At 38.6% G+C, this 14,756-nt stretch overlaps 1 protein-coding gene and 1 long non-coding RNA gene across 3 annotated transcripts in view; one reads left to right on the top strand and one right to left on the bottom strand.

Moving 5' to 3' along the window:
- The window catches only part of LOC136341441 (uncharacterized), an 83,002-nt gene extending 72,678 nt beyond the window's left edge, over positions 1–10,324 (bottom strand). The window contains exon 1 of the long non-coding RNA XR_010732500.1: positions 10,261–10,324. This is a non-coding gene — a long non-coding RNA (uncharacterized lncRNA). The remainder of the gene's footprint in view (positions 1–10,260) is intronic.
- Ephrin (ephrin) overlaps positions 1–14,756 on the top strand; it is a 321,509-nt gene that overhangs the window by 76,952 nt on the left and 229,801 nt on the right. The gene's annotated exons all lie outside the window — the stretch shown is intronic.

Raw genomic sequence — 14,756 nt, 5'->3', positions numbered from 1 at the left:
TTATCGCTGAAGTTATCTCGACTTCATAAGAAAAAATCTCTCCGTGAGTATTAATACTGGTTTATTTTTATTATATTTTATAAGCGATTTTCGATTTATTAGGTATAAAAAACGATAATTAAGAAGTGATAATAAGGCCGAGCGTGTGTGAAGTGTTTTCATTCTTGTTACGGTGGGAGGCAAAGTTCAATCAAAACCGCTTTCGCGTCTTTGTTCACGTCGTATAGGTGTTAATAAATAAAATTAAATGTAATGTACGTAAAAAATGACGTGTCAGAATGGTTTCGATGATATTGAAAATTTCAACTACAGCAGGGTTCGGGAATGAGAGTACTTCAAGGGTAAGGACATGGGGAAGCATCTCGCATCCCGCCCTCCGGCGATGGCAAATCTAACTGAAGTCGGCCAGTGAGCGTCGCACCTCGCCCCTCTCGCCGCCCTAAAATGACAAACAAAATATTTTGTTTTCCAGTCGCGAGGTGCTTGAATCTTGCTTGGTGATTGGTTCTATGATCCCCCCACTCCCTCCGCACGGCAAAAATGCACGTTGCGTTCAATCAGCAGTACCGCATGCGTTCGGTGTGACGGAAGGACATTGAGGGTGGAGGGGCGGAATGTGTGATGCTGCTTGAGAAACCAAATTTTATGTCAATAAAGCATAATTAATAACATCCACCACATCGAGGTATAATATTTGGCGGGTCGCTATCACCACTTGAATCGGACAATATTTTTACCGCCTCTTTGTTCGTAAGAAACTAGACAAACGACTTACGACAAATGGCGATGCGAACTTACTTATTATGTTACTCAGCGTTGATGTTCAATTCTTGGCGAGGCGAACTTTGAGGTGTCTAGCGAGGTGTGTGATGCTTCACCATTTTTTGACCCCAAATTTCACCTTCATCCATCGATTAGTTGCGCCGACGGTCTCAGCAGCTCCTTTCGGAAATTGTTTCCACCACCCCCTGACTCGGGCCATCATGTGGCCGAAAATCCTGTTATATTTTCAAAAATAAATATTCGGTAATAGACACTGGACAGTCTCATCTTTTGAAAATTGTTGCTTAGAGCTTCCAGTCCTACAGCTATTCAGTTTCAATGGTTGCGACTTCTGATTGTGAATACTTCTTTGTCTACTAGTTCGTTCGGTTTTTTTTTGTGCTATTGATACTCATGTAAAAATTTCACATCTGCCTCCTGCTTTACGCTGTCTTCGTTACATGTGGCATAATTCTGAGCAATAATTTCTGTGACGAAGCTTGTTGCTTTTGAAATAGTCCTTTGAGGCTCTTCTGGTGCTTAGGTTTTCAATGTAATATAACCGCATTTCCAGTATTTCGAGCAATTCCTGTTTTTTTTTTAAATTCGATTTTTGTAATTTTACAACTAACGTTTTCTATTCGCGCAAATTTGGTGCTCGGACACCTAGAGGGTGTCATCCTAATGATTAACAGCTTTCTAGGCGTTGGATTTCTCAGCCTTGACCCGTTGATAGTACCCTAATCCGTTCTTGGACAACGAGCAGACTGATAACGCCACCTGCACCTTTGGTAATAATCACAATACATAAAATATGACCATGATGTGCAGATCATAAAATATCTCAATCACCATTAATGCAGGGCAGTACAGTTTACTAGATCACGATTATTCAACATTAGCACCAACAGGATACCTGCTTTCCCAGTCTTATTCATATTCCGCATTTATTTTGTTGTTAAACCGTTCATGTCCGCATTTCGTTGTTTCAGCAGACATGTGTTGGAATTGAATTACACTATGTATAGTTAATTGTTCGATGATCAACGTATTCATTAAAACATTTCGGTGGTAACTTGTCCATCCACCCGAAGCAGGAAAATAATCCCACTGAGAACTACTGACATTTCAAATTAAGTTATATTGAATTCTTTCCGCAATTAGTCTCTAGTTCCACTTTATGTGTACATTTGTGATATTTCCGGAATTTAATTTTGTGCACAGACTGAGCTACGTTTCACGTAATGAAAACATTATTCAGGTGAACATCTGTGAAGAATGCCCGTATTCGCTGTACTACCTCCAATCCAAAACTTCTTTTTAATCGTTAATAAACTCGATTTGTCACCATTAATTAATTCCACGCAACATGAAACAGATTATCCTTTTCAGCATGAACATCCCGAAAATCTGTCAACCGCCTACGCTAACACGCCAAATCTAAAACATAAATTGGACTGTTCATCACATTGAAGGTCCATTAACTAATTTTTACGACGCCAGAAAGGCGTTAAGGAACTCGTTTGCTTTACACCTTGTTTCGTTAAAAATTCGGGGACACCTGTAGACACCGCATGCAGATTTGAGCGACTAATGAGCCATTAAAAAAATATATATATATATATATTTGAGAAAATTGGGAGTTTAATGACCCAAGAGTAATACGGTTTCGAACCAAAGCGGTGGAGATGTTTAATTTCGAACTGGGGGTTTGGTGAATGAATCTAAGCCGTTGAAAGTGACAGTGCGAGTGAATGCGTGTTTTAGGTTTGAGATTCTCCTCTTCCAGGCAATCGCTCCAATGTTTTGGTTTTTAAAGGATTTCGATAAAATTAATTACCGTCTAGTCAGCAATCAGGAGGATGCGCGAACGAGCCTTGCAAGGGGGGACCTCGAAGGGATTTCGCAAAATCCGGAGTCGCTAAAATGGCGGCAAATTTGCGGCTGTATGTAATAAGTATTTTACCTTTTCATAGCCAAGGATTCCGGTAACTTCCGGAAAATCCTAAAGTTATCTAAACTCTAACGATTTTCTGAATGATCATTTGCTGAAACAATCCCCATCAAATCTTAAACGTAATTCCGTCAGTGCACTTGACGATGACATATGGTATGAAATAGAAAACAAAATGTACTCGGATCTAAATTTGACGGCTCATTAGGCAAATTTGAATTCAGTCGGCGAGCGCATAAAGAATAACCCGCCAGGAGCATTTTCACTATATAATAAAGCGGATAATCCTAAAGGTTTTTGCCCTTCAGAGGCGAAAAATCCCTTTATCAAGGCCCAAAACACACATCCAACGCTTGACCAAAAAACGGCATGAATGCATCGCGCCACGATATACGGCACTTTTCATAAAATCGCCGGGTTTTTGTCGAAAAAGATTCGCCCCGTCAAGGCCGGCAATGATTAATGACCCGCCCGCCGTCGACGTACTGTTACGGCACATGAACACGGTGGAATAAATAAAATTAAATTTCGGAAAAAGCGTCATCCACCAAAAGGTCCAGAACGGGAATTTTTATCCGAAATGATACACGTCATTTGACATATGCGTACAGGGTGCATTAAAAACGGCGCGCAAGCTCTTCGGCAGTACGTCGTGGAGACCGCACTCTTAACTCCACGATAGTTTTCAACATTATTTTTTAACTTTTTATCTGATATTTCAAATTAATTCATCTCCGCAGTTTTCTAAAGTTAACATGCCGTTGGATGACTAGGAGTGATGTACGGACTTCTGGATGTTCTGCTGCCTGGAAAAAACGCAGCGAAACAAAATAGTTTTATGTTCAATTTTGCATCTCTATAGCGGGAAAAGTTGAAATGTTTATTTTTTTTTTGCAAAGCTCACAGAAGGATTTTCAGAAATGTACTAAAGAGTTTGGGTTGCATTTGAAATATATCCTATATAGTTATATATATTGCGAACTCGTGATACGTACGTGTACGTTTCTGCAAATCAAATAGAGTAAACATTTCTAATAATTTTTTGCCTTAAACTAAACCGTTTTTAAAATACGGAGATTTAATTTTCATGAATTAAATATTAACAGAAATTAATTAAGTATATAAAACCAGCGCAATCAGAGGAATCAACTAATTTAGTGTTTGACAACTAAATTTACTCACTTCCATAATACGTAATAATTTAGACTCGAAATTGTAAATATTTGAATACTAACAGTTTAACCCTCGGTGTGATGGAAGAGTTTCCATTAAGGCTAACGTTTTTTATAAAATTTTTACTCCATTTGGTTTGCAGGTTACGTATACAAAGTAATGGCCCCTTCCCTCTTGAAATACCCCGTTTAGCCGACATGCCAACGGAGTTTTCAAATCTACGTTCTGGTTTCTTTTCTGCGGTCAAGCCCTACGTGTTTTCCCTACTGCGCCACCTTTGTTTCGGTCCTGCAAAATCGAACGGTTCTTCCAGTTTTTGGGTCGCTCGCGTTCTCTGGAGAGATTCCAACTTATCATCACGTCATCAGACCTTTGCGTTTGGATTCTCTGCCGATCGACTAACGAACACTCGGCGGCCACAGTTTCATCAGTACCTACTTTGTAGATGTCTGGGTTCAGATTTCATTCTCAACCCGATCTCGAGTACGGGGGTATAGCTTCTCGTTTGAAAGGTACTTCGTGAAAAGTTTCGACCCTTTCATCATGAAAGCACTAATTGCGATGCAAGTAAGCGTCTGAATGGCCTTGTAGATATTCGTTGCGGCGTTCGAACCACTTGGGGCTAGTTTCCCGAATTTGGAGGGTAAAAAATTCCTTGGAATTGACCTCAATATAATTTTACGAATGTAGTCCGGCCACTTGCAGTGCCTTAGCAGCTTGAGATCCCCTCGCCACGTTACTCGAAGAGACGATAACTTGCATCTAGTCTAAAAATATTGGCTTTTCTGTACGCAATGGGGCACTTCGACCAGCTCATTTCTAACCTGGGGTCTAAACGTGGGAAACCGTCTCACACTGGTGAAAGTATAAACGATATCGATATCTCCGGATAGTGAAAACCTATCTCTTTTTAACGTTAGGCCTTTTATTGTTACAAGGGATGAAATCTTGAACTTTATACATGTTCCAAGTAGATATAATAGATAGCTGTCGCAAATTGAAAATGCTCTATTATCAACAATGTTCATTGTCACTAATAGAGGCAGCGAACCGAAACGGCCAAAAGTTGCAACTAAGGAAAATTTATCGACTGGAAACAGATATTGAGCTCGGGGAGAAATCTTGCGAGTAATAGGAGTCAGGATCGGGAAGTGAACGACCAGAAGGTACACGTGGAAACACGGGGTAAGAGTGAGTCCCTGCAATACTCAAAAAGGCGATTTCCGGCCCTGGCCGGATAGATTTTTTGAGGCGTAAGTAGGCCAACATCCGGAAGGTATGTGGGAACGCGACCAACTTAACCAGGCGTGAACTTAGACCGCTCAGTTCATTAGAAACGAAAAATTTTCTCAAGGCGGGAACAATTTGATGAAACATGTCACGGACTCGTTTGCTGACTGTAGGTGTGTTAAGATTTATTTTATTGACAACGCTCAATATTATATTCATCAGCTTCATCTCATCGCCCCCGCCAAGATGTACACGGTGTTATGCAATATCCTCCAACTCCATATATTAATCAACATTATTGTTTAAGTTCGAATGAAATATGTAATTACATTTGGAAATGCTGTAATGGAACGATTGAAGAGAAAAATCAGTAGGATTGTCCAGTTTGTTTCGTAAGGCAGAGTTCACAATGGTCCAGTTTTGATCATTGTCCTTCCATTTGGCCTGATTTTGTTGTAGTCTTTCAGATATTCTGGTCGCGTGTGTGCCTTCGCATAGTGAATGGTTATCTTTTTGATGGCTCTTAGTACAATCTGTTCTGTTGTTCGTATATATTGTTCAGTTTTGTTTTGTTGCATTTACACTCGATATGTGTCCGTAGTCTAACAATGGTCTGCAGATGGACACACACATATAGTTTTACTGAAGTTTTTGTACCGACCTCTTTCTCTTTATATGTGAACAATCGAAAATGTGTTCGTTTAAGAATTGCTATTTTTATCTTTCGAACTTATTGTACAATTTCCCGATTTTAGTGAAATTTTTTTTCTTTACTCACCACCAGGAGTAATGTAATTGGCCTGTAATTTCGTGTTTGTGCATTTTCTACTCTCTTTCTTGAGATAAGTACTCCTTTATTGCATGGCTCGGGAATAGTGTTACTTATAATACAGATATTCAGCCGGTTTAATATGTACTGGGGAGTTTTGGAAGTTCAGCTCTTAATAATTTCGCTTCTTTTGTCTTGTCGCGTCGCTGTGTTTTTAATATAAGCTAATGCTTCCTCGTATTCTTTTGAGTGGTCACCTTGTATATCTAGTCTAATGAGTGGTTAAAATATTTGTCGTATCAGTCGTTTCCCAAATTTAGGGGTCACCTTTGTCTGAGTAGCGTACGGTTCTACCTCCGTCTTTTTTACCAATGGTATTCGTTTTTTACCAAGATATTTTTTTGCCAGTGCGATTTTCTTTGGTTTCGTTCATTTTCCTGGAGTGCTCGGAACTCTTTGTTCCATGGATATTAATGTATCCCACGTCTTTGTATTTCCATTGAAATCGTTAAGTGTCCTGTTTAATTCATTATCTTTTCCATTGTATGTCTTATACAGAGGCGGTGATAGAAAACATTTGCTCTGCTAATCGAATACCGTCCCTCGCTGAATTCGTTCATTTTGATATTTTTGATATGGATCTGTTTTCCTCGGGTTACCGCTGGTGAAGTTTTTCTGCACTTGTCCGTCGCACATATGGTGTATTACTATTCCTTTGGGCCGTGTAGGTAGTTCTTTATCTTTGTGAACTTTCAAGTTCAGCTATACCAATATTTCATAGAGTACTGACCTATTCAAATAACCTTTTGTCCTTGTTATTTATTCCCTTCCAGGCAAAACAAAAATATCATTCGCAATACATAACACGACACGAAGTTGGTAGAAATCTGAATTTACATATTGCCACCGACATTATTTTATCTTGTAGTTGTCTTCCTACCTTAACGTATTGTAACCTACGCCCATACACCAGCTGCATACTATTATATCTTAGATAAAACTCTAATACAACACTGCAGCATGGAAATCTTCACCGCAGTGACGTCCTAAATATTTCAGCTGACTCGTCTTCTATTGTGGTCAGACCGATTCCCATACGGACCGGTGTGTACCCGCCCTAACTCTACTAAATCATCGTAATACGACATTTAGTACGGTGTAAGTTACTACGTTAAAATGTTGCACCACGTCGTCTCCGAGGAAAATTTACAGGGTGATGTAATATACCCGGTTCTTTATGGGGCTGCATTCCACGAACACTTCGACAGCCGCGGAGGTCAAGAGTTTAAATGTGACCATATAATTTACCACTTTACTAAACTGCATGTATTGTTGAATGTGCATAATGTTGACAACTAAATGCAGATTTTAAGCGAATTTGATGGAGTTGAACAATCTTCAACAGGTAACGAAATCTGCAGCATTGCGGTTTAGAATGCGACCCCTGTTGTATTTCATGAACTTGCCATGATTAATTCGGAAATAGTCCACAGATTTTACTCCTCAGGGTGAAGTGAAACTAAAGTTGATGATGAAGTTAAATGGAATACATTTTCGAAATATATTAACCGCTTTCTTAGAGATAAAATCAACGTTCGAGGAGTTTAATAATTTGCAGACGATTTTCATGATTTTGATTATGAATATCCTGATAAGTTCACATTCCGGTTCATTTTTGGGACATATGAGAATGAAGAACAGGAAAATTTCAACAATTATAGTTTTTACGTCAAGATTACAAAGTTGTCTCAGAACCAAATTTAATATTTTAAACCATGGACTTTAACGCCCTTCAAATCCTTAGCAGCCACCTAACAGAGGTTTGCCGACAAGAAAAACTGATCAGACAACGCTTGCTGTGGTTAAATACAAGGTTTCCTGGCCTTGTATTTAACCATGATGTGATAGATTTTAATTAACGGTATACAAAACTTCAGCTCGTCGGGTCCCTCTGTATACAGTGAAGTTCCCTCCCCCAATGATAATCGACTAAAGCTTTATCACCTTATTATTGACCTTTAATCATCTTTGATCCATGGCTCTATTAACATATATTAATATTACATCTGTTGGCAATTACCAGATAAGGATTATTACTCCTTAGAAGCCGACAAATGCTTAGAGCGTGTATGATAAACTCATCATTCACGATTTTAAAAGCATTTGAACGGTTTTTCAGCTGGCACAAAGAAAGATGTGCGTTTTTCGGTGCTTTTTTCATTAGAATGCATATAATAAAGGATCCGGAATTGTGTCTATCTCTGACATTCAAGACGAATGAATTTGCAAAAAAGATGTACGATTTGGAGACCATCTTAGGCTTTTTCTACGGAATAACTAAAAACATGTGGTCGCTAAAATGAGGGCGAGAATAATAATAAAAACTTAAGGTAGCCGCCGTTGCAGGTAGATGTTGCAAAATCACTTTTATCAATTTTACAGTTTAAGTTTTCATTGTTTTTTCGGGATTTGAAATGTAGTGCTAAAAGGCGTAACTCATGCAATATATTGCTTGTTAAAATAATGCGATACCCACATAGAAAAATCTGATTGGTATTCTGTCAGGTTGTTTGTTTTGTGGTCTTCGTCGGTAGAACTGGGTCTAATGCAGCATGAAATTTAAGACACAGCCGGCGATTTGTTTTTCACACCTCTACCGAAACATGCTTTTTACGTTTTTAATAAGTGGGACTAGTCGAAGACGACCGCAAGCGGAAGACCAGTGACAATTTTTACAAATTTCAACTGGTGCTGGATGGAATCGTGCCTCCTTTTGTGTAATGTGAAGACCATTAATGGCAAATAACTACGTATTTCGCCTTAGCGCACACGCGCAATCATTTACCACCCACTTTTGTGCCCTCGCAACCAGAAGCCCACCTGCAAACCCTTAGGAATTGCTTGCGCTAAGTTATTTTCAAACTTCCCAATTTACAGATAAAATCAATAAACATAATCTACAATTTTATGCATATCAAACACTTTTTTTTTGCGAAAAATTTTCTCAAATACTCGAAGCTATCTCGTTAAAAGGTAAAGCACCAACCTTATCTCCATATAATATAGATACCTGAATGGAGACTGGGCAATCCACTTAAACCCCTTCGTGAGCCAATATTCTTAAAATCTTGAATTTGCGTTTAGAGACGACCATTCCTTTCCATATAATTTCGTAATAAACTGGGATATAAAACATGGGATTTTATTCCGAGTTATTGGAAAGGGATATGTTTATTTTAAGTAAAATTATGTAAAGGTATCCTTGGAAAGGCCAATCTTGTGTGAAGCACGAAGATGGGCTTGGTGTTAATTTCTTTGGGTAATATGTATGGAGCATTAGGAATCTTGTACAAATTAAAATGCGCCGAAGAGACGTTTTCATTTCTTAGTTCAAACTCCAGATTTCCTCATTTATCTACGTTAAAAAAGAGAGGAACGTAATACCATCATTTCCAAACTGACAGAGCCCTTAAAATATTACGTTAATGGAATATATTGGCTGGCGAGCAGACATTTGCTACCTCATTCCGAACTTATTCGCCGCATCTCTCTCCCGGCGAATTTCATATCTCCAAATGTTATTTTTAAAAGAGATTACAGAAAATAGTAATCTGTAATCGCTGACAGTCAGACAGTTTACAAATAGATTTTTCGGTTTGTCGGTAAATTGTGTGCATTTTTGCATCGAAACTGATATTTCAACGTTCAAGTTGTTATTATTTTAATTTTTACTTGTCGCCTCTGCCGATTTGGCGTAGTTCCTCAGATTGTTTTGGAGGGTCTTCTCGCACCTGATCGCAATTTTTCTGCATTTCACGTAGCAATTTTGTAAATTGCATTATCGAGACGTCGGCGGAAAAGAATTTTGGAACGGCAACGGCGTAAAAAAATTTTCGGGGGGCTTTAGTTTTTTTTTTTTTACACCTGACCGTCCGATTCACCTCGAAGTCTATGATAGAAATTTGTGTTTCTTGTTTGAGTTTGAAGACTGGCCCCTTCAGAGTATGTGAAAAAGCTTGCATTATGTATAGAAATAGAAAGCCCCAAGCTCGTTTAAGGGAAAAGGTCATATAAACATAATCGGTCGGAATACGTGTCTTTACGGTTAAGATGATGGCTTTTCCAGAATGTGCGGCTGTTTCCTACACACTTAAATCCTTTATTTTGTGAGATATTCACCTCAAATTTGGAACAACGACTACTTTTTAGGATCGACCTTATGTTTCGTTGGCGCCGCACTCTCCGAAACAATAAATGTCATCTCCCCCGTTACACGTTCCCTCTACTCATGCTCTAATTGCCCTTGCTCCAAGCCTTAACGTCTCACGACGCAGTTTCAGATTTTTCTACCTTAGAACCTATAAAAACTTACCTTAAACATTAATGGGGCACCGTCGAATCTAACCTCACTTTAACTAACGGCACAACTGCGGGACTGTTCGCGAAATATGTCAATATTCCTATGGTTCAAATGACATAACTTTTCATGCACGTCACAGGCTTCATATCAACGGTGGTGCCACATCTTTTCAAAATGAACATGTAGCGGGGACGCTGCAAGCTCTTTACACCGACCGTTTAAAAACTTCGGCATTATACCATCAACGATAATAACAACATCTGATAATAAATAACCTAGGAGCACCATTCTAGTTCTTAACAGAGTAAAGTTTCACAGCCAAAAATGGAACCAAAACGTCAACAAATTAAGCGGCAACCGCGCAAAACATTGAGGTTATGTCTAGACATTCAAATATGTCTTTATACTCTTTTAACCCGGCAATTCACGCTCGTTAAATTTTTTGAGGTGACCAAAAAGTGACGCGATTTACACTATAGTGAGTTAAAGACCTATTTTTTTCCCGGTTTAAGTTCGCATGGAATTTGCTTAACTGTTTTCCAATACTCTGTGCCCAGAACTGCATTGCTTTAATGCCACAAAGGTGGGCCTTACTTTCATAGCCATCATTAAATCGTTCAATTTTGCACAGGAACTTAAGATTTACAGCGTTTTTTTAGATTTGGAGTTTTCATTTAGAAATATTCATTTTTATTTGTAAATCAAAAAGCGTGCACATTATTAATCCGTAAAATATATATTGGCATAAATCTTACACTGTTGTGCGTCCATTTTGATTTCATTACTGCTTTTTTGCAATAGATAGCTGGGCGGAAATAGTTGATTGGAAAATTAAACACGCACTTGTTTGCTAATCATTTCGCTAATTCGTCCAATTTACTAATTTGCTTTTCAATTGAAATAATACCGTTGTTCTATAATTCTAATTGGTTTAGACGCACTTAATGACCGGTTCATTAGTTAATTACTGAACTATTATATCCATGCCAAATTAGGCATGTGTCGTATCGATTGCAGGCTATAGTTGTTGCACGTTAACATCGGCATAAAATGCCTTCAAAAAATCATCGAAAGAGTCATCGGCGATTTTCAGACGAGGGACGAGTCCTCCGAGCTGGACCTGGACTCTCTCCCTTAATGCGGATCGAATTTACAAGACCTTCGGCGCGTAGATTTTGAATACGGGCGCCTAGCGCAAAACAACAAACAGTTTTAAACTCAATTCCGAGGGTATTTTTTGGTAGTCCTAAATTACCATCAAACCGTTCGTTAATGCGAAAATGTTCATTAAACCTTTTTCAACACAATTTCGTTAAGTTAAAAAAATAGCCCTGTCCCGAAATTGCTTCATTTCCAATTACGTTAAGTCGGGCAACTCTGAGCGCGTTCCGACTTAAACTGAACGGTTTTAAAGAGATTTTCGAAGGCGTCAAAAGGAGGCAGCTAATGAAGTATCAAAATGATGGAAACGCGGCCTAATATCTTTAAATTTAGGCCCAGTGGCCGAGGCCCTCGTTATCGGAAACCTCTTGCATATGCTATGGACGCTAACTGGTTTCGAATCAGGCATAAAGCAATTCATTAACACGGGGCTCTAAATTAGCATACATTTGCGTTTATCTCGTTAATATAAATCAACAATTATAATCGTCTTCATTGTTTATGTTAATTGGGCGTAAGGATGTGTGACTTTGTTTACAAATTAGCTGATTAGTGGTGACCATTTTTAAGGGATCGCTCTATGAAATTCGCAACACCGAGTTCAATTGTGATAATCAATAGGTTTTCCTCTATCGTGCAATATATCATTATGGAGTAAAATATTTTGTACAATGCCACGGCTAAGAGCAAAAACACGTTTCGTTTTTAATTAAACCAGTATTTATTTCCATATTTAAATAAATCAATTTTCGTGACACTTCATAATTCATTAGTAATAAATTATTTAATTATTAATACTAACCTGTCTGTGACCAGACGAAATGGAATTTCAGCGTGGCGCTATTATTGCCCTTTTTATCGGGAAAAATGAAAATTGTTTTTCAAGAGCACTTTGTACTTTCGACATTAAAAATTTTGTATGGCGTTATATTCTATTAGACCTTTTGATTTTATTTAACGAGCTGCATTTTCTTGAATGCGAAGCAGGACAAATTCTCGTGTCACCTTTCTATTGGCATTTTCATTTGATCAATTAAAAGTTGATTCACTTAAAAATATCAAAGGGGCTAGGGCAGAAGGTTGCCTACCATTCGATAAAATTAACCATTGTTCCATGCATTTATTTGTAAATCGTTCGGTGACGTAGCAGAAAGTCGTCCACGTTTCCCCAGCTATCGCGTTGCCAACAGTAGCCAGCGAGCTGCAGAGGCCCTTTCCTCTATAACTCCGAAGTGTCACTCGCCACGGGAGTTATTAGGAGGTCGACCATCAACCTCCTAAAATTAAAAACAAACATGCGGTTTAATGTTCGAATTATGAAAAATGCGAATTGTTTAATTTGCACGTGAGATAATCACCAAAGTTATGGAAAGAATCCGCAATTTTACGGACTGACGCTCTACGAACTGAGCCACAAGGGCATGTTTCTTCATTCGCCCTGTCGGGGCTCCCTTCTTCTACAACTTCAGGGTGTTGTGGTGGGAGGTGTTATAGGAAGTTTGCATTGACTTATATATTTTCCTTAGTTTCCATTAAAGTTCTTCTCGGGACTTTAATGGACGTTTTACCCTTAGTATGGGAAAACTACCACATAATCTAGTGGCAAAACTTTCGTGCTAGCAACCGCTTTAAGGGGCAGGTACTTAATAGGACGCTCCATTTTTCATTTCCAATACCAAAAAACGGTTTGGAGAGTAATAATTGTAAACAGTGCAGGCAATAATTTCCCAAGATAAACGTCCTATTTATCTGAAAATTGCCCCAATATTAAAGCATTTTCGAGCCCGAGAGAATAAATGGGACAAATTACATGAGGCGTTACTAATTTTTCTCTTCTCTCAAGATTCCGGCATTCCTTGTGTTTTGCGCTCTTTAAAATAATAGAGATTATAGTTGGGCCATATTTTCTCCCATTCATGCTTTCCAGTATGCCCATTCCGAATTACTGTATTTAGGAGAGATGCATTTGGGGCATTAGTGCTGGGAGTTATTTTGTGTGCTATTCCTCGTTTGCATTTGTCACGAATTCTTTGAAAATGCAGCATCTGCTCCCGTTTTACACTTCACAATAGTTTCGAATTCTTCTCTCGGCTACCGCTAACAAATGGCACAAAACTGAAATCAATAGCACTGTAGGGCCATGAAATTTGTCTCTATTGGGTTTATTAAACATTGAACCGCAGAGCACAAAATTCCATGAGGATTTATTGTCTAGTCAGCCTAAATTTCACAGCTTTTGGGGCTTTTCAAGCTGGGAAATATGTGGGAAGGATTAAAATTAAACCAGATTTTTAGGAGTGGTGTTATCAATTTTCAAATTTACAGGCTCATTTGTTGAGTGACAAAATATGAGGCCTAGCTTTTGAACCTCGTATTTCGATGAATCAACAATCGGTGATGGACATCATTTTCGGATCGGTCGTGCGAAAGAAATATTTTTTGTGACGCATTCTCTTGCTTTAGGGTGTGTTTTCTGAGCTGTCATTTTAGAGTGGGACACGTGGAAAAGTCCGATCGACGAGAGGAATTTGAAAAATTTCGCCAAATGACGAAGCAACCAACACGACAGTTTGCGGGATAGTGACCGTAAGTGTCCCAAAAGTTCCACTCCAACATAGCATGTATTTAACTCCTTAAAGTTTACCATTTCTTTCCTATTACGTCTCTAACATCTCTGCAAGCCATTATTAATTTTTAATTAGCGTAGAAGGTGACTCACTGCTGGACCGATCCTCTCCTGGTCATTGGATTCAAGGTCCATTTTGAAAATTTCCCCCCCTCCCGAAACCGCTTATATCCAATTACGCATACACGTCCTCGGAACAAAACCGGACATTATCATCTCTAATAGAGTCTTTATTATTAAAAATTGCATTTCGACCCGTTTTTAATCTTTTATCCCGGCACGATCGGTACCCGGCTTTAGCCTGTCTCTTTTTGTTAAATAGTTCCGGCGCATTTTTTATTGGCCCCAATTATAGAACCTTTTTACATTTTAATCGTGCCAAATTGGAAACTTGTTTAAAATAATGGAGTTCGTTTTAGATTTTCATTCAAACGGGTTTGCGAAAAATTCAAAGTACGTTGACCGGGAGGCGGGTTTATTCAAATTATTCTGGATGCTTTTCTTCGAAACGGAATGTTTTCATTGCAACTTGGCAGGGTCGAGAAGATTTAATTTGCTGAATTAAATGCAAGAAATAGAATCATGCCTTTAGTAGGTTAGAAACACAAAAAAACGCTAAGTTAAATTGAACGTCGTGTTCCGACGACATAGTCGTTGCATGTCATATTTAACGGGTCTTCTTCTTGCCGTGATCAAATCGCGACCGAAGTAAATGTTAAAG

The sequence above is a fragment of the Euwallacea fornicatus genome, chromosome 10 (genome assembly GCF_040115645.1).
Source record: "Euwallacea fornicatus isolate EFF26 chromosome 10, ASM4011564v1, whole genome shotgun sequence".
NCBI classification, from domain to species: Eukaryota; Metazoa; Arthropoda; class Insecta; order Coleoptera; family Curculionidae; genus Euwallacea; species Euwallacea fornicatus.
Note: the sequence above shows the minus strand (reverse complement) of the source record. Positions and strands in the feature narration are given on the sequence as shown.